Source organism: Andrena cerasifolii, chromosome 8, assembly GCF_050908995.1.
Source record: "Andrena cerasifolii isolate SP2316 chromosome 8, iyAndCera1_principal, whole genome shotgun sequence".
In the NCBI taxonomy this organism is placed as follows: domain Eukaryota; kingdom Metazoa; phylum Arthropoda; class Insecta; order Hymenoptera; family Andrenidae; genus Andrena; species Andrena cerasifolii.
This window is the reverse complement of record NC_135125.1, coordinates 2,649,810-2,669,960: the sequence shown is the minus strand read 5'-3', so window position 1 is coordinate 2,669,960 and position 20,151 is coordinate 2,649,810. Positions and strand designations below refer to the sequence as shown.

At 39.9% G+C, this 20,151-nt stretch overlaps 1 protein-coding gene, 1 long non-coding RNA gene and 1 pseudogene across 4 annotated transcripts in view; 1 reads left to right on the top strand and 2 right to left on the bottom strand.

Annotated features, from left to right (window-relative positions):
• LOC143372261 (neuronal calcium sensor 2) overlaps positions 1 to 20,151 on the top strand; it is a 449,084-nt gene that overhangs the window by 77,633 nt on the left and 351,300 nt on the right. The window lies entirely within an intron of this gene.
• LOC143372283 (uncharacterized) overlaps positions 490 to 20,151 on the bottom strand; it is a 139,031-nt gene continuing 119,369 nt past the window's right edge. Inside the window, exons 2-4 of the long non-coding RNA XR_013086260.1 lie at positions 2,165 to 2,383; positions 1,883 to 2,071; positions 490 to 1,219 (exon numbers count right to left, since the gene is read on the bottom strand). This is a non-coding gene — a long non-coding RNA (uncharacterized LOC143372283). The remainder of the gene's footprint in view (positions 1,220 to 1,882; positions 2,072 to 2,164; positions 2,384 to 20,151) is intronic.
• On the bottom strand, positions 6,749 to 7,954 carry LOC143372403 (uncharacterized; annotated as a pseudogene).

Here is a 20,151-nt window from a genome sequence, read left to right as displayed (position 1 = left end):
TTTTGGAAATAAATTTAAAGATATCTGCAAAAGTGGGTGCATTTCGGGTGTTATTTCCACTTTGATCGTTGTTTAAACATATTTAAATGTTCATAATGCACCAATAACTTATATCGCTGTATTCGGGAGGGTTTATAGAATAATTTGACGCAACATGCAACCGAATAACTATTACTGTTTCGACACAAAAGATATTCAAAGATGAAAATTTGCAGTTTTTTTTCAAAATCGAATTTAAAAAAAAAATCCGATTAATAATTACAGCTATTTTATTTAGGCTTTTTCCATTTTTATAATGGTAAATAATTAATTCCCGTTCTTCAAGAGTGGTTTGCTTCATTTTAATTAATTTTACCCGTTGTGCACTAATTTGCGACTTTTAGTTACACACAACATTTGACTGAAAGTATAAAGAAAGGATAGCCAACTATTACAGAAAAGATAATCGAGTTATTCCCGTACTTTTTACAGATGTACCAACCCATACAACACAGTCCGTTGCAGGAAGGTTGCGGTGCAGCATCGGAACGTTTCACCAACATTGCTGGAATGTTGCAGGAATCTTCCTATGTCCGCCCCTGTGGAACATTGCACGGCAACACACATGGAACCTTCCTGTAACCTTCATGCAACGTTCCGGAGATTTTCTAGCAATGGTCACGCAACGTTCCGGAGATTTTCTAGCAATGGTCCCGTAACTGTTCGCAGATTTTACAGCAATGTTGTTTCGGCAAAATTTGTTTGACATTACAGAAAGGATAGAAAATGTAGGGGAAATTGATTAAATTACAATAAATATTGACAATTAAATATTCATATATTTTAATAAAAATAATAATATTGGCACTGGTGGAATTTCCCAAGTCCGCGTATGTGGAGTTCCAGGCTCTTCTGCCCTCTTTACTTAAAATGTACTGCATGCAGCGTGTAATGAACCTGCAATAATACATGCATTCATTTTACAATTTTACAATTTTAAGTGCTGAAATGTGATAAATAATAAAGTTACTTATTCATTGCTAGTTGTACTATATGTTTAAATGTACCGAATGATTGATTTTGCTATTTTCCGTACCAACTATATTTCTCTAGCACAGAATCCTCTATTAATTTATTTAATATCATCAATGCCATTATCGCAATATTGCTTCCGCAGCTCCTCTTCAGTAAATGAATCTATAGAAGGTCATTATAAAATTATTTTAGTCATGAAAAATGGCTTCATTAAAAACAGCAATCATGTAACGACAATAACTGTGTGCATTGAAGCGAAGCAGGGAAAAAGTAACAATCACCATTACTTTAAATAATTGAACAGAAAGTGAAATGAAAGTTATACAATATATACATGTCTACAAGGAAACTGTGTGAAAATTAAAAGCTTGTAGCACAGAAACCAAATAAATATATGTATAAGACAAAGGATAATGTTGAGGACTTTCCAGGAAAATAACCAAAATGTGTTGCTCTAAAAGAAAGAGGTTATAATTTACGTATGATGTATATACAGATTTACAAATATACAAGATGGTTTGTTAATTACCTAAAAGAAAGAGAAACGACATTTAAAGTCTATTCTCCTCAATTCCTCCTAGGTCTACTATTTTATTTTATTTTATTATTTTAATCCTTGCACATGTGTTCTCTTACGTCCTCTCTCTCTATATCTTGCTCTCTCTCGTTGAGCATCGATATATATCGATTAGAGGACATGCTGAGCTAGTCAAGCGCGGCTAATTTGATATGAAGAAAGTATCCTTTCTTTACATATGTACTGTAAATAATTAAACAATTGCAGTTGGTTAATAAGCATCAAATATTTTATTTTAGTTACTTTAATTTAAAAATAAGCTCCTTAATTTGAAGAATTCATATCTATTACTTGCGAAACGATCTGTTTTTATCCTGTCCTTTTATAGCGTGACAAAAAACACAAGAACATTTATATTGTCCAAATATAGTAGGGATGCTTCTTGGAAACAGTGTTCTTCAAAATGATTATAACACAATAAGGCATTTTTTGAACGTACGAAATTCTGGTTCAGACCCATGTTCTGTAACCAACGGAAATCTATATGAAACAAACAAAAATATTTATTTTTAAGAAGTTCGACTTAACCTACAAATAGAATATACATGGGTTCTACTTACCCATATGTCAAACCCTCTTCCAATTCACTCAGGTCTCCTGCGCTACAAAACACACACGTTCTAACCGTTTTTATTACTTAAAAGCAATTAAGAAGTAATCAGGCTCTCACTATTTGCGCTTGTGCTTTCTTACGTGCTTTGGTTTTGCAACCTGTCGCGTTGCACGTGAGTGACGTCACACAACGCCTAGAACATCACCACACGGGCTTGGGAAGTTCCACCAGAGCCAATACTATTATTATTTTTATTGTTATTATTTTTGTTCTTGTTGTCGTCTTGAATAGAAAAAATATATGCATATTTAATTGCCAGTATTTATTGTAATTTAATTAATTCCCTTACATTTTTTATCCTTTCTGTAATATCACACAAATTTTGCCGAAACATCATTGCTGTAAAATCTCCGAAAAGTTGCGTGATCGTTGCTAGAAAATTTCCGGAACGTTGCATGACCATTGCTAGAATATCTCTGGAATGTTGCGTGACCATTGCTAAAATATCTCTGGAACGTTGCGTGACCATTGCTAGAAATTTTCCGGAACGTTGCGTGACTATTGCTAGAAATTTTCCGGAACGTTGCGTGACCATTGCTAGAAAATTTCCGGAACGTTGCGTGACCATTGCTAAAATATCTCTGGAACGTTGCGTGACCATTGCTAGAAATTTTCCGGAACGTTGCGTGACTATTTCTAGAAAATTCCCGAACGTTGCGTGACCTTTGCTAAAATATCTCTGGAACGTTGCGTGACCATTGCTAGAAATTTTCCGGAACGTTGCGTGACCATTGCTAGAAAATTTCCGGAACGTTGCGTGACCATTGCTAAAATATCTCTGGAACGTTGCGTGACCATTGCTAGAAAATTTCCCGAACGTTGCGTGACCATTGCTAGAATATCTCTGGAACGTTGCGTGACTGTTGCAGGAATCCTCCTATGTCCGCCCCCGTGGAACATTGCACGGCAATGCACATGGAACCTTCCTGCAGCCTTCATGCAACGGAGTGTGCTGTATGGGAACATGTACGATTTTCATTGACTGGCATTTTCTGTACATTATTTCCAAATATGTATATAATGTTAATTATAATTTTTCTTTCTTGAACAGGTTATGAAATTAACCAATAATTGTTTCACTGACAAACAGAGTTGAATTTTATTTATGCTATTTACATTATATTTACAGTTTGTACAATGGTCTTACCTGGAAAACAGAGAAACGGCAATAAAAGTTAATTTTCACTTCTTCTCTGTTCAGTTTATCTAACTTCTTATTAATTTTAATTTATAGTAAGTTAATTACGGATAATTATGGATCGCACATGTGCTCTACTTCCCTATCTCTCTGTAATTTTTTTATGCTCAGTCGTAACTGATGCGCCACCTGTCAATCATACTCCGAAGCGTGCGCTGAGTATCCAAAGCGCGCTCAAATTCAATTAAAGAGGATATTTTCTCTTTACATGTATAATTTTCTTATTACGAATAGAGCTTTTTATTTGCAATCAGTATATATTGAATACAATTATGTTAGTGTGTTTATTCCTAAAAAAAAACCTTCATCTTACATCTATGGTAACAATATTTTTCGAACGATAATCTGGCAAGCGTTTACAGTGTACGATTTTGAGTGACACTCACATTGAGAATTTGGAAAAAAAGGAACCTACCTTGCTTTTTCCGTAAAATTTTATGTAGTACGCTCATACGCGTTTAATACTTTTTTGTACACGGTGTACACGAATTATTGAATTAAATCGGTGTTTCGAATCTCGTGCGTTTCCTTTGTGTACGCGAAGATATACATGAAATAATAGAAAACGCGATTGCGTTTCATTACAATTACGACGCGTAATTGAACGCAGATTTAAATCTGAGGGTAGATGTCACATTGGTTAACATTGCCTTTCCCGTATCTAGTCGCGCTGCCTGCATTGCGTCGTACTACCCTCACGCCTGCGCCTTGCACCCCTTTGCTCTCCTATTGCCGAGCCAACCTTCTGCTCTTCATCCCCTCCTTTCATCTATTTCTCGAACTCTGATTACGTCGACAACACCCCTCCTGGAGTGGTCCCTACGCAACGGAGATGCTCGTTAAGAGTTTCATCCTTGCAGAGGAGTTCTAACGATGAATAGTGAAGATCCGAAAACGTCTACAATCGAAGTGCCTGGCAGATACATATATTTTCTGGAGGATGAATCCAAATGAAACTGCTTTTAACCCTCAAACGGTAGCTGCTCCAGTATCGACACAGTTACAGGATGCCGAATTATTTTCACTCGTCGTATAAACCTTTCGTTATAAACTTTCCGGAAAGAAGCTTTATAATGTAGTTTGGTTGTATTATTTCTCCAAAATGCGTTTATATGTAATACAACATTAATAATAATGGACGAATAATAAGTAGTAAAAGTAGTAGACTGTTACTTTTGAAAATATATACAAAAATATTGTTCGAGACAAAGGGTCTAGCAGGGTAAGCATGGGCAAACGGCCCTCATGCCGATTCTTGGAGTTGTTATTTTTTAAACAATGCTCCTTGCCTGAAACACCATTATATAAAGTTTTAGATCGCTACCCCCCTGTTTAAGGATAATACGGGGGTAAACGCCCTTAACGTTATTATTTTTTTTCTCGGTTACTACTTAAGATATTTAAATAAAAAAAAATAAAAAAAAATAGCTACATACTAACTGCACTTCATATATTTTTCTAAAAATTGTAAATCAATTATTAAGCGTAGAAAAAAATAATTAATTTTTTGGGGGTGGTTTATGGAAACAATCCTTTGAGTGCCCACCTCCAGAAAAATTAAGAATAATGCTCTGTTATCGAGTTATTATATATAAAAACCTGAAGATAGTCGAGATGGTGGAACATAGTTAAATAATTTAATGAAGATCAATATATTATAAATAGGTGGGGTTTTGTGACGGGAAAGAGTATTTGTCGCGAGCCTGAGTACGTTTCATTTAAATGCGAATGGAAGAAACGATTGCGGTACGTTTGGGAGATCGAAGTGTAAATGAAGAGTGTTTGGGATTTATTGTTTATGTATAGTGTCGGGCAAAGAAGCGAGTCGTGAAGCGTGCCGTTAGAGTAGTCAGTGGGAGTTCGAAAATCATAGGTAATAACAACAAAGCTAGATATCATTATTGATTATTATTTATTAATCCTCGTCGCTATTTACGTCAATAACTGCCGTTGTGTCAGTTCCATCAAATATATTTGTTAATATTTCGGACGGTTTAACTATTTTGGATTTAAAACGCCCGTGTGATAAATAATAAATAATCGCAGCGACGTGCGAACAGCAACCCACTGTCCTGTTGCCATTCGCACAATCGCACGTATATCGTTGTATTGCCGTGTAGCTGATAGAATATACTCAGGCTCGCGACAAACACTCTTTCTCGTCACAAAACCCCACCTATTTATAATATATTGATCTTCATTAAATTATTTAACTATGTTCCACCATCTCGACTATCTTCAGGTTTTTATATATCATAACTCGATAATAGAGCATTATTCTTATTTTTTTGGAAGTGGTCACTCAAAGGGTTGTTTCCATAATCCACCCCCAAAAAAATTAATTATTTTTTCTACCCTTAATAATTGATTTATAATTTTTAGAAAAATATATGAAGTGCAGTTAGTATGTAGCTATTTTTCGTTTTTTTTTTCATTTAAATATCTTAAGTAGTAACCGAGAAAAAAAATAATAACGTTAAGGGCGTTTACCCCCGTATTATCCTTAAACAGGGGGGTAGCGATCTAAAACTTTATATAATGGTGTTTGAGGCAAGGAGCATTGTTTAAAAAATAACAACTCCAAGAATCGGCATGAGGGCCGTTTGCCCATGCTTACCCTGCTAGACCCTTTGCCTGGTTTAAACGAGTAAATATGGCAATAGGAGAAAGATCATGGAAGGTCATTGAAAGTCATTCTGTCCTTGAAATTTCAAAATCATCAAATCAACAAATGGTTTGTTTAATGGTCACTAGCATATACTCGAAGCTGACGAGAAAATGGATTCATCCATGTATGACGTATTGACCTTTAAATGACTTTGTTAAGAAAATTCCATATTCAATCGATCGCCACTGCCCGAAAGAAAGCGTAGTACCGTGTGGAGTATAATTGTCCAGTTCTTTCTTTCTGCTTCGCCGTCCTTCCGCATTGGCAAAAAATTTAATTTGGAATTTTCTTGTGCAAAGTCATTTCAGGTGAACATGTTCTACATGTATGAATTCGGTTGCGTGTATACTGAGGTGGTCTCGCACGTCCTAAAATTGTCACACTTGATAAGAAAATAATAGCTGCAATATTTCAGAGTGACTGGACAAACGCAACTCGTGCCGCATTTGAGTTAGTTTTAAAATTTTAACGATTTCACGTTAACTTCGGACATATTCGTGTCTCCTTATTCTAAAAGTATTAACGAGTATGTTTTAATAAAAGTATAATTTCGTACATGTATAAGGGTAGCAGTTGTGTACAACTTTCAACAATATACGTAAAATCTTTTAATTTTATTGTTAAGGCAGGTTACCACCTTTGACTGCGATTTTGGAGGCGTTTTTCATTAATTATTCCTGCATACAAAGAATGCGCAGAAACAAAATCGGTTTTAGTCATTTATTATTGTTACTTTAATCTGTAATTACACATTTTTTGGAACTGAAAAAGTAAAAAATAATCTCTTGTAGGTGGCGCCAAAATACATTCCTTTGGAGAATCGCCGGTAGATGGCGTGTCAAATTCCGCTCTGTACGTGGCTCCTAGGAAAAAACCCAAAGAATGTTTCTATTAACAACAATATTTTTTAATGCTGTACGTAGGGATTTTACGAAATTTCGATTTTCAAGAAAATAGCGGTCATTTTAACAAAAAGGTCAATTTTTTAGGGTAAAAAAGTTTATAGAATTGTGCACCAAAAAAAAAAATAACGCTACAGCAAAAGTCCTAAGTACATCATTAGATCATACCAGGGGGAAGAATTGTGCAAAGTTTCAAGTCAATCCGATGAAAATTGTAAGCGTAATCTGACACGCCGATTTGAAAAACATCGTTTCGAGAAAAACGCGTTTAAAGTTTTATACAGGTATAACTAGTAAATATTTTCAACTAACCGCCAATCTGCGTTGCCTGCGTCATACAATACTCCTTCAGCATCTATATCCTCTTCATTGATAAGCTTGCGAGCAGAAATACCACTTCTTCTAGCCTCTCGAGCAGCTTCGGTCATCGAATCCTCCGCTCTCTGAATGCGATAATTATCGGCTTGTACACAAAAAGTATAGCACCTTTGACTTATAGGCAGGTTCAAAGTTTGCATAATGTCCACAATGCTGTGCAACCCATCGTTAAAATTACATCCTGCAATATCAGCAGCAATGTCAACGATTTTTTTGCCACTGGACATAGATTTAGGAGCGGGAGCCCACAGAACAGAATTGAAGCACTCGTTGCTGTTCTGCGTAAACCCACCCAAGCACCGAGATAATAGTTCATCGCGGCTCCATTCTTCATGAATGGGTTTAACAACATTGAAAACTTCATCTTACATTGCTGGTTTGTGTTGATAATTGTCGAGATCGTTGCGAGCTTTAGCCTGTTTCCATGAGCACCAGGAAGTGTCGCCATCTGGACATCTACACAGTCTGTCCCATTTCCGATGAGACTGCTCAAAAATAAAAAAGAAGACGCTCTACAGTGCATTTCTTCCATCGTATTTATTCGAAATAATCCCCCTCCGAGTCAATACAGCGTTGAAACCGATCATAAAACTTGTCGAAGCATGTCTGGTACTCGGGGGCCGGAATAGCGTTCAGGATGTCAGTCGAAGCCTTCTGGATGGTAGGAATTGTACTGTAAGTGTTCCCCTTCAACGCTAATTTGAGTTTAGGAAATAGCTAGAAGTCGCACGGCGCTAGATCAGGCGAGTACGGCGGGTGGTCGAGCGTTATGATGCTTTTTTTGGCCAAAAACTCGCGTACAATTAGGGCTTTGTGCGACGGCGCATTATCATGCAACAAAAGCCAACTGCCAACTTCCTTGTACTCCGGTCGAACACGTTGAATTCTGTTCCACAATCTCTGCAGGACAGCCAAATAATATTGAGCAGTCACAGTCTGACCTTGTGGAACGAATTCCTTATGGATAATGCCCTTGGAATCGAAGAAAACGGTAAGCATCGTTTTGATTCGACTCTTCTGCATCCGCACTTTCTTCTCTTTCGGCTCATCTGGTGACTTCCATGTCGCGCTCTGCCTTTTGGTGATTGGTTCGTATTGAAAGCACCACGTTTCATTGCCAGTTACGATAGATGACATGAATACAGGGTCCTTTTTTTTGGCAGATTTCATGTCTTTGCAATGACTCACTCTCATGTCTTTTTGGTCCTCCGTGAGAGAATGTGGAACAAATCGCGAGCAGATCTTTCTCTTTCCCAAATCCTCGGTCAGAATGCGATGGACCACACTCTTAGGAATGCCAGTCATCTCCTCAATAAGTCTCGCGGACACACAACGGTCAGAGCGCAGAATTTGGCTGACTTTCTCAATGTTTTCTTCATTCCTCGAGGTTCTCGGCTTCGGTGCGCGTTCGTCGTCTTCAAGGTCTTCACGACCATCACGAAATCTAGCAAACCAGCGGAATACTTGTGCACGGGATGGACACTGGTCACCGTAAACGTTTTTCATCGATTCGAATGTTTCTTGAGCAGTTTTGTCCAACTTAAAACAAAACTTGATATTCGCTCTTTGCTCCATAGCGATTTTTCGACAGACTGACACAGTGGACGGTTAGTTATAATGTCGTAACTATTGACAGAACAATGGAAATTCTACGCAATTCGGTGTGACCATAGATGAAAGATGTGTCTACAAAATTCAATAGATGAATCAATAGATGGCGCTGCAATCGGCTGTTAATTTCGACCAGTCTCATCGGAAATGGGACAGACTGTGTATACATTTTTCCCATCTGCCCTTCAATTTGTGGATGTTCTCCCAAAAAATCGTCCACATTTAGAGGCGAACCAGTCATCGACCCATTTTTTGACATCTTCGTAATTTTTTAAGTGTTCCTGGGAAAGGGCGTGAGCCATCGATGAAAACAGGTGGTAATCGGACGGGGCCAAGTCTGGTGAGTACGGCGGGTGAGGCAAGAGTTCCCAGCCAAGTTCAGAAACTGTGCCTTTGACCGCTTTCGCTGTGTGTGATGGGGCGTTGTCGTGTTGCAAAATGACTTTTCCGTGTCTTATAGCTCAATCTGGGCGTTTTTCGATCAATGCCTGGTTTAAATTGATCATTTGTTGACGGTAGCGATCGGTATTAACAGTTTCACCTGATTTCAGAAGCTCATAGTACACGACACCCTTCTGATCCCACCAAATGCATAACATTGTCTTCTTTCCGAAGCGATTCGGTCTTGCGGTCGATGTTGATGATTGTCCTGGATCAACCCATGACTTTTTGCGTTTTGGATTCTCAAAGTAGATCCATTTTTCATCTCCAGTCACGATCCGATGAAAGAAAGACTTTCTTTCATGCCGAGAAAGCAAAACTTCGCACACCGTTTTTCGGTTTTCCATTTGTCTGTCATTGAGATGATGTGGTACCCATTTTCTGAACTTCTGGATCTTTCCCATGGCATGCAGACGATCAGAAATTGTTTGTTGACCAACATTCAACTTCTCTGCCATTTGTTGTTGAGTTTGCGTATCGTCTTCGTCCAACAGTGCTTGCAATTCGGCGTCTTCAATTTTTTTCGGCTGGCCTGGGCGTTCTTTGTCTTTCAAGTCGAAATCACCACTTTTGAATCGTCTGAACCAACGCACACAAGCGTCTTGCGTTAGGATATCGGCACCGTAAGTTTCCACAAGGATGCGGCGGCTTTCACTCGCGTTTTCTTTTGATGGAACAAGAAAAGCAGTACGTGCCGCAAATGCTCTTTATTTGGTTCAAAACTAGACATGTTTACCTCCCAAAAAAATATGACGCTAACTCGAAATCGTTTGAACATCAATAGCGTTGCGAAGGGTGTTGTCATAGCAACAAAATAACATAAGAGTTTAGACCGTGAACATGCCCTTGCGGCCAGTGCCATCTAGCACCGAAATTAAGAATTACTAACCGGTACACCTGGTATGTGGGTGCGGCGGTCAGAGATTGTAATACTTTGTGTGTAGAAAAATGTTACTTATTATTTTTTTTAACTGACAATACAATAGTAGTAGTAAACAGGGGGGGGGGGGTTGTACATATACATATGTGCTATACAACACAATTGCGTAATTCATATTATGTTTGTTAACTAAGATTCGTTTGCGGTTATTGTGTGTCCTGTCGTGCTTTCCTTATTCTCTCATGTTTTTGTTTTTTCTTCATATTTCACTGTTCTGTTCCTTGCTTCTATTCTTATTTTCTCTGTCCTTGTTTCTTCCAGTAATAGGTATGCTAGTGTATCAAAGTCTAAACCTAATGTCCATCTTATATATTTTTCCTGTATCTTCTCTAGCTTCACCTCCTCTTTCCAGTCACATGTCTGCTGCTTACAGTATTGTGCACTTAACTAGATTATTAGAAAATATCAATCTCCTCTCAAAGTTATTCTTGAATCTTGTTTGTTCTAGTTCCCAAGCTTCTCTCGGTGCGATCATTGACTTTTTGACTGTTTCCCTAACACGTGTCTCTGGTCCTACGTTTCTTTGGAAATGATACCCTAAGTAATTGAATTCTTTCACCTCCTCTATTCTTTCCGCTCCCGAGTTCCATTCGCCTTTCTTTTTCTTACTCCTCTCTTTCATGAATACTAGCACTTTTGACTTTTCCTCATTTTGTATGAGGTCTTTTTTCTTCAGAGAATTCTTCAGTCTCTTCAGCATTTCCTGTAATTCCATTTTGGTCTTTGCTGTTAGGACATTGTTATCCACGTACGCAAGGGTCCATATTTTTTCGGTTTCCTATTACTAGGTTTGTTTTTCGCAAGATCTTAATGAGACCCGAACTGAACTGAAGACGGGTTAACGGGAGTTGTAAATTCCCGCTACGGTACTTCTGACACTAAGATGAACCCGGTACCCTAAACGACGCGTTACCGTGGTAAGGGTGAATAAATGATGCTGTATGTGATGAAAACAATTAACACAGTATATTGAAGTATGAGCAATGAATGGTTACAACGATTTAGTGAAAGTTGACAAGATAACTGTTTGTCTGTACAGTTTGCTGTCTGTTTTCTCCTCACTCCGGAGGAGACCGTGATTGTACCGAAATCTGATCGTGTCTGACTCTCCGACGGAGTCTCTTCTTCTTCCAAGACAAAATCCTCCCTCCCAGGCTGATTCTTTGGCGGGCCATATAGTTAATGAACTTCTATTGGCCGCGACATCGCCAAAGGAACGACCCACCCAGCCCCGTAGAGAGGGAAAATTTTGGAAGACGTACTTTGAGAAAGAATGAATTATGGATAAACAGCCTGACACTAAGACATCGTCCAAAAGGTTAAACAGGATGCCTGGCCAATGTCACCGAACCCCGCGACCGCCGGAGTTGACTCACAGAGGGTCATTGTGAATCCACGTCACTCGCCACCCTCCAACGGTCCCAAGTGTTAGGCAGGCACAGGCGACAGACCCACCGTCTTCCAGGCAACCTCATAAATTACGGATTACTTTCCCTCGGGCCCTTTCCCGAGCTAATTACGAAAAACCCAAACTTCGCGTATATGGTCCTCGTCCGATTATATTACGGGTAAAAGTAGCCTAATAATAATAAAATACCAGTACACTTGATAATAGATGTAACGCGTAACAGGTTAACTCCTGATAGCCCTTTTCATATACTCTTCTAAACCCGCTATGTACAGCGTAACTAGAGTTGGGCTTAAATGGGCATCCTTGCCGTACTTCTTTTTTGTCTAGAATTTCCTAGATATTTCTTCATTGACTTTGACCACACTTCTTGTTTCTCTATTTATTTCCTGAATTTTTTCCCCTTAGGTATTGACTTATTCCTCTTTCCTGCATTATCGGGCTTAAAGTTTCTCTGTTTAACTTGTCGAAGGCTGTTTTCAAAGCAGTGAAAAATGTGTATAATTTTCCTCCTTTTACTTGTAACTCCCTGTTCGCGATATAGTTCGAGATGTAGATGTTGTCTATTGTACTGCTTCCTCCTTTGAACCCTGCTTGCGTTTCTGGCGTTAATCTTTCTTCTTCCATTTCTGTTTTCAATCGTTTTCCTATAACCATCGCGCTATAACATAATAAGGACTGAATTAATATTGTTGAAGTTTGGAATAATGAGTTAAATGTATTGAACATGTTTAAAACATAATTAAAAAAATTCCAAATATGCTTTAGTACATGAACACTTGAAACTATTGATCATACAATCAATAACTGCAAATATTCCATATAATGCGACCCACTGGTTTAATATTCTTTGGACGCCCTCGGACATTGCTAGCCAACTTGTCCTGGCTGGCTGAATCATTTCTTGTTCTGCCATTTTCATTAATTCTTGAGTTTCCTCTAAAATTTGCTGCTCCTTTCCACTTCTCGAAAAGTAGGTATAAATTAAATGTAATAACTCTTCTACATGGCTAGGTAAATAATCAAATGTGTTACGTGAGGGCTTTAATTTTTAATCGACCGAGCGATTGAGTCTAATTTTCTCACGCAACGCTTAACGAATTAAAAGGGATTGTTGTAATTTTGACATAATCAGAGTTATTAAGCAAAAATCAGGATTGTTTTGGGTACGGCTTTTGTCAGCAACCTATACAGGTTGCCCAATCAGGATGTGGTACTTTGAACAGACTGGTTCGAAACAAAGTGAGACGGATTTATATAAAATACCGTGTATTACAAAAATAAGCAAAAGGAAAAGCGAAAGGTGGTGCAAAAAACTGGGGAACTTACATGGGTGTATGTTACGATGAACAATATAAAGGTTCAACTGCGGTGTGTAGAATTTTGCAATATTTGGTTCGGCTTCGGAGATTACAATTTCTTGCTAAAGAATTGCCAACCACTGTGAGAAGTGATGAGAAGACCATTGAGTTCAGAATCGTTGCATCTTCTGCTGAATGAGTTGAGAGTGAGCGTTCTACGAGGAAGTGAGCTGGCGTGAGCGTTAAGATGTCTTCAGGGTCATCACTGAGAGGCTCAAGCGGACGTGAATTGAGCATGGCTTCGATTTGAGTGAGGAGTGTACTGAATTCTTCGTACGTGAGTGCTGTTTCACTCATAGTTCTTCTCAAGTGATGTTTGATTGATTTCACGACCGCCTCCCACATTCCAACCATGTGAGGTGCTGCTGGGGGGTTGAAGAATTATTGACAAACAGCTGAGCGAGTGATTGATGTTCTTGTGAGCCCTGAGTGAACATTCTCTTGAGAATTGTATCTGCACCGATGAAATTGGTACCACAGTCGCAATGGACTGAGTGAGGAATTCCTCTTCTTGAGATAAATCGCCTGTAGCTTGTGTGAGGGTTAAATAAGTAGAATAGATTTATTGGATATAATGAATTCGAAAGACAAAAGCCCTTTCGTCTGGCTGTGGCCTCGTGATGGCTCGACGCAGACTGCCCGCCGCGCAGTTCTCGCTCGCCGCCCAGCAACCCACCGGCAACGCCGTGCCTCGCACCGCGTGCTTGGCAACGCTGTGTCTGGCTCGCCTCGAGCCTACTACACAAGTCCCCTCATAGTTGCTGGACGACTGGCTTGAGTTGTTGAGGGAAAAGGAACCTGAGGCATTTCATCATTTGCAGAGGTTTCGTTTATCACTGGTGGGTCTTCTACGAAGGGAGGTAGAGCTGATCAAGTACCCGGAAAAAGCAAGCCGAGCCTGGCTCGGCTTGAAAAACCGAGCCGAGCCGGGTACCCGAAAAAACCGAGCGGCTCGGATAGAACCAAGTACTTGAATTTTTTTCAAGCGGCCCGAAAGAAACCGGGCGGATTGGATGGAACCGAGCGGATTGAATTTTTCCAAGCGGCCCGAAAGAAACCGGGCGGATTGGATGGAACCGAGCGGATTGAATTTTTCCAAGCGGCCCGAAAGAAACCGGGCGGATTGGATGGAACCGAGCGGATTGAATTTTTCCAAGCGGCCCGAAAGAAACCGGGCGGATTGGATGGAACCGAGCGGATTGAATTTTTCCAAGCGGCCCGAAAGAAACCGGGCGGCTTGGAAAGTAAGCGGGCGGGCCCTAAGAAACCGGGTGGCTTGGAAAGAAACGAACGGTCCGCTCGACCTTCATTCGGACCGTTCGTTTCTTTCCAAGCCACCCGGTTTCTTAGGGCCCGCCCGCTTACTTTCCAAGCCGCCCGGTTTCTTTCGGGCCGCTTGGAAAAATTCAATCCGCTCGGTTCCATCCAATCCGCCCGGTTTCTTTCGGGCCGCTTGGAAAAATTCAATCCGCTCGGTTCCATCCAATCCGCCCGGTTTCTTTCGGGCCGCTTGAAAAAAATTCAAGTACTTGGTTCTATCCGAGCCGCTCGGTTTTTTCGGGTACCCGGCTCGGCTTGGAAACCGTGTCCTGGATTGGTTCGGATTTCAAGCTACCCGAATATTCAAGTACTCGTACAGCTCTAAAGGGAGGATCATCATCAGGCTCGTCATTTTCCTCCTCTAGAGCAGGGTTGACTAACTGGTGGCTCGCGAGCCACCGTCGGCACTTCCGCCTTGCTGCCACGCTGAATGGCCCCCTCCATACCTCCCAGACTCTGACGATCGCAGTCAAAAAGAGAAGGAAAGAAGGAGGAAGCGACTACGATCGTCAGAGATTGGTCGGTATGGAGGGGAGCCGTTCAGCGTGGCAGCAAGGCAGAGGTGCCCCCGGTGGCTCGCGAGCCACCAGTTAGTCAACCCTGCTCTAGAGGATTCTCAAGATCGTGAAGTAAATCTCGGTTTTCATAAAAATTATCCTGGTCTTCTGCATCAGACTCCTCAAGATCATCTTCAGACCTCTCTCCGTCATTCATTTGTGCTAAATATTCTTTATTAATGCTATTGTCATACGGGTTAGTGCCCTGACAAACTTTGGAGGTTCCATCAAGACCTGAACTCGGATCGCTGGATTCAGAGTCCAGAGTGTTAACCATTAGAAGCTCCCAGAGTTGCTATTACGCTTTTGCCGCAAAAGACAATGTAAGCATACTATATCAAGATCAGTCAGCGAGTCATAACTCGTACAGCCTGCGAGATAAGCTTCTCTTCGTCTAGATTAGAGGCCATTTTTGAAATACGACGCTTGATTATCATTTTACTTTGCGTAATAACTCAAATTTTGCAAAGGTTAGAGCCTTTGCAATCTTTTAGTTCGCGGCAAAAACCTGGCATTACTTTCAGCTTACACTGTCATAATTTGAAGATTGATCGGAGTCACTTGACTCGCTGGTTTTTCTATGTTTTCTATGGTGACGGCGTTTCCTTTCCTTCCTCTTGTTAATTTTCCATTTCAGACATTTTAAATGTTTTTCCAACGTTTATCATACTTTTTATCCTCTGAGGTCTACGCTCTTCTATTTCCCTTATGTCCCATTCTTCTATCAACCTCGATCTTCAACCAATTTTACAAGCACTCAGCTGTTTCGGCTTTAAACTGCGTGGCCCGGAATTTCGACTGCTAATATTCAAGTGTTCATATCTCGAGAATAAAGCCTTGGATCCAAAAACGGTAAAGGGCTTTTCGATGTCTTCTTGCATCAGGATATTGCATGTACCGAGAAGTCCCTGAATGTTGGGACACCCTGTATATACATCCACACATAACACACTGTATTAACTACGCGACATAGAGTCATTTCATAATTATAATATATGTATATATATAAAAAGTTATACAAATTATTATGAAATGACTCTATGTCATATATATATATATATATATATATATATATATATATCTTATTCATTAATATTAATTGTATGTAATTAGGTTAAGATTTATTGAATAAACACTTGTTAGGATTCAAGCCGGTAGATTGCAATCTTTAAACCGCTCTTCCCTTCGAAACATGCGACCTCCTTTTGCCTCGTGGCACTTGGACGTTACAGGTAGAGATTTTTTTATGACAGCGGTGGGATATTTTATAAACAACGCCTTCAAAATAAAAAGTGAGTATTTTCGAAATTGTTGCAAAAGAGAATATAATCCTCTATGCAGGCTTGAATCTTCACAATAACTAATCCAAATGAAACAAATCATTATGGCTAACTCAACCAACGACGCACAAAATTCATAAATCAATACAGTATTATCTCGTTACGGGCTCGGTTTGGTGTACACGATACGGACTTTTCGCTATCCCCACCACTTCTGTCTCACTCTTGTCCGGGGAAGGCGAGAGCGAGAGGTACTAAAAGCGAGCGAGGACGATACGAGACAGACGACGCGTTGATGTTTTGTCTCGCTCCGTCTTTCGGACGCCTGACACTCTATTGTTTGCTGCGTGCGCGGTGGTCGCAAGCGCTTACCGTGAGCACGTAAACCGCTTCGCAAAATCTTGACCCAGGCCCGGCTCACGATAAGCGGTTGCGACCATCGCGCACGCTCGCCGCGCACGCAGTGTTCCATCTCGCTCCCCTCTTCGGCCAGAAATAAGCGAGAAACGAACACTCGGAATTAGAGCTCCGTTCACGATACGGGCTCAACGCCGGTCCCGACCAGCGAGCTGCTAAAGAGACAATACTGTATGTATGAATGCTGCGATCAACGTATCTCGTAATTGTCAACATATTAGCATACGAGACACGGCAGACACAGCTTCTTATTTTGGTGGTAGAAATTTATCTGTGTATCAGTTCACAAAAAGCTATCAAAACGCAAAGCGCATCTTCACTCCAATCGCGGAATATGGACTAGTTCAGCTCATAAAAGATAAATTTCACGAGTAATTCTAAGCGGCGATTACAATACTGTCAAAGAACTTATTACTGTATTAAATTTTTGTTCTTCAATTCAACTACACGGTGATATATAAAAAATTGCTCAATTATTAGGTGTGCAAATGAGTAATCCAAATTTTTCCGCGAAATTCACGGTTTATTTTAAAATGAAGTAAACAAACTTTTCAATCAAATTATTCGCCGTTGCTTTCTGTAACTTTAAGTCATCTTTCAGGCAGTTGATGAATTCCATCCCGGAAAAATGTTGCGTCTTTGGACATGATGAAATCGTCAAGCCATTCTCGTATCTCATCCACCGATTGGAAGCGCCTGTCGGCCAAGGCGTGTTACATCGTTCGAAAGAGGTGAAAAATGGAAGGCGCAATGTTTAGTGAATACGCCGGATGCTGCAAGATGTCCTCGTCAAGACTCATTATGATGTCTTTTGTTTGTAAAGCAATGTGTTGCTTGCCATGCGTTGATTTTTGTTGGCTTCAGTGAGATCATGCGGAACCCATTTTCCTTGATTCTGGATCTTTCCCGTCTGGTATAGGCGTTTGGAAATGGTTCGCTGCGTTACTTTTTGCGTTCGTACCGAGTTCTCGGCGAGCAGGTGCTCCAAATCAGAGTTGTCGCACTTCCGAGGGCATCCGGGGCGTTGTTTGTCGATCAAACTGAAATTGTCGCTTTTACAGCACTTAAACCAAAATGCATACACATCGTGCGATACTACGCCTTCGCCGAGAAAGGAATAAATTGATTCGCATGCTTTTTCAGCATTTTTTCCTTGTTGGAATTTGTAAAGAATATAGTGTCGGATATGCACTTTATTAGTTGCTATTTTTTACCCTATTGAATTGAATAGTTTCGAGGGTTATGTTGAGTCTTCCGCCAAAACAAATGTCATTTTTAATAGTTATATGTCACAAGTACATAACCGCAAAAGAGTGGGAGAATCAATCGATTATAATCTTTCTTTTTAACTGCGTAAAGAAAATTTGGATTATTCATTTGCACACATGATACCTCACGAAACTACAGTAGATTATAGCAGTCGCGTTTCTAATATACTACTCCAAATAAAAAATTGTAACGAGTTCGAAGTACCTCAACACGTTGTCCAATATAACCAAACCGCGAAAATCAACGCTATAAAAGCTTTCGTAACGGGATTAAAACCTGAAATATACACCAGTATCAATTCAACTTAATCTGGACGTCGTCATCAGCACAGCCATTAAGGCAGAAGTGGAGCACCACGAGGATCAGATGAGAACAAGAATGGCAGAAGGATTAACAAAAGCAATCCAATGCACAAATTGCCTCGGACACGCCCGTCAATCTATGAGAAATCATCGAATATCACACGTTGATTGGCAAGCTAAAACCTACTAACATTGCAGGGGACCAGGGCCTACGATTCCAGAATGCAGGAGCCGCAACTAACTTTAAAATACGAACCTCGAACACGGAAATTACATTCCACATAGTATAGGATCTTCCTATCAAGCAAGACGGAATGCTGGAAACGGAATTTTTCCAGAACAATGGGGTAACTATTGATTACACCAAATCACTGATAACCATCGGCAGAGAAGTCTTATCCTTCATAGATCCTCAAATAATTACTCAAAACAGCACCAAATACGCCCCTAGGATACAAATACATCCCAATCAAGTCTTCTACAGAAGATATAAAAATTCCAGAAACTTCAATCGGGATCGAACCATTTGAGGAAGCATTAATGGGAACAGAATCATCGGACAGGTACAAGGAACCAAATCGAGCACATAAAATAATGCAATAGTTACGATTGGAACACTTAAATTCCAAAGAAAGAGCCAGCGTCGAAAATAAATTACAGAACACTCTGCTAAATTCTATCTCCTCGGAGAGAGACTAGAAGTTACAAATAAAGCATGTGACGGGATAATAACAGAAAACGAAGCACCTGTACATGTTAAGCAGTATCGGCGGTAGCCGCAAGTACATAGAAACGAAATCCACCAGTAAACCAACGACTTGCTCAGCAAGGGAATAATCCAACTCTCTTCGTACCCCTACAATTCCCAAGAACAGAAGAAATGGAGAATGGTAACCGACTTCAGGAGGCTAAATGAGAACACAAACGGAGACGCTTACCGTCTACCAAATATTACTGACATTGTAGATTAAATAGGAAACGCTAAATATTTTTCTATATTCGATCTCGCACCCGGATTTTACCAAATCCAAATGTACCCACAAGGTACTCTCTACAACATATGAGTACTATGAGTTCTACGGGATGCCATTTGAACTCAAGAATGCGCCAGCTACTTTCCACAGACTAATGGATCAAGTCCTAACAGACCTTCAAGGAGTGGAATTATTCGCAAATTCTCTTTTAGTGCATTCAACAAAATTCAGTTGATTAATGAACAGATTAATTGAAGCCAATCTCTGTCTACAACCTGATAAGTGTGTGTTTCTAAAAAAGGAAGTATCTTACTTTGGACACATTATAGGAAAAGAAGGAGTGAAACCTGACCCACCGAAGATAGTAGTCGTTAAACAATTCCTGTCTCCTAAAGTAGTACAAAACGTCAAGCAATTCCTTGGATTATGTGGCTACTATCAACGCTTGATCAAAGACCTTTATCCAATCTTACCAAAAAAGATTACAAATTCGAATGGACTTACAGACAGCAGTAAATGCTCTCTGCATCTTTACCCATCCTACAATATCCTGATTATACCAAAACTTTCAACATCACTACAGACGCATCGGGTATTGCTATAGGAGGACTACCAGTAGCCAACGCGTCTCGAGTCTTCAATGATGCAAAGGCACGCTATTCACCCACAGAACGAGAATTACTTGCTATAGTATACACAGTATATCATTATCGTCCCTATAATTATAGCAAAGAATTTTTCTCAATAGCAGACCATAACCTTTGGAATGAAATTGAAGCCAACCGAGTATGGGTTATAAATTTATATACAAACCGAGAAAATATAATACAAACGCCTATGCACTATCCAGAATTTTTCTTGCACTGTCACTAAACGCAAAACGGGCACATTCGGAGACAAACTCACACGAACCCAAAAGGA